The sequence below is a fragment of the Brassica oleracea genome, chromosome C4, assembly GCF_000695525.1.
Source record: "Brassica oleracea var. oleracea cultivar TO1000 chromosome C4, BOL, whole genome shotgun sequence".
In the NCBI taxonomy this organism is placed as follows: domain Eukaryota; kingdom Viridiplantae; phylum Streptophyta; class Magnoliopsida; order Brassicales; family Brassicaceae; genus Brassica; species Brassica oleracea.
In genome coordinates, this window is record NC_027751.1 from 3,489,260 (window position 1) to 3,489,738 (window position 479).

Here is a 479-nt window from a genome sequence, read left to right on the forward strand (position 1 = left end):
ATCTTTAGGCATTTCCCACCCACAAGGTGTTTGATGAAATGCCTGAGACAACTCTCCTATGCTTTTAACATACTTTACCAAAGACATTTGTTGTTAAAGGTGTTAAGATAGCCAATAGACTTGTTAGTAATGATTGCTTTCATATTATTCAACCAAAGACATTTGATGTTTGAAATATGTTAGTAAATGAACATTCATCTAGACATAGAGTTTGTTTAAGATTGTGTCTAAGCTTAAGGTCGATAATTTGATTGATCATTTGCCATCCTTAGTTCGATACTTGATCACCCAAGGTCTAATCCCTATGCCCATGAGTTCTCTTTTTCATTAGTCAAGAAAGTATGTAATTGCTTTCTAGTATTAGTAGTAGTTTAAAATTCATCTAAATCATTGGTTGCACTTAGATTAAGTGAGTACTTGCATTCTCGGTGCTTTGATATCCCTCAGAACTGGTTCGACAATCATTTATACTACAACAT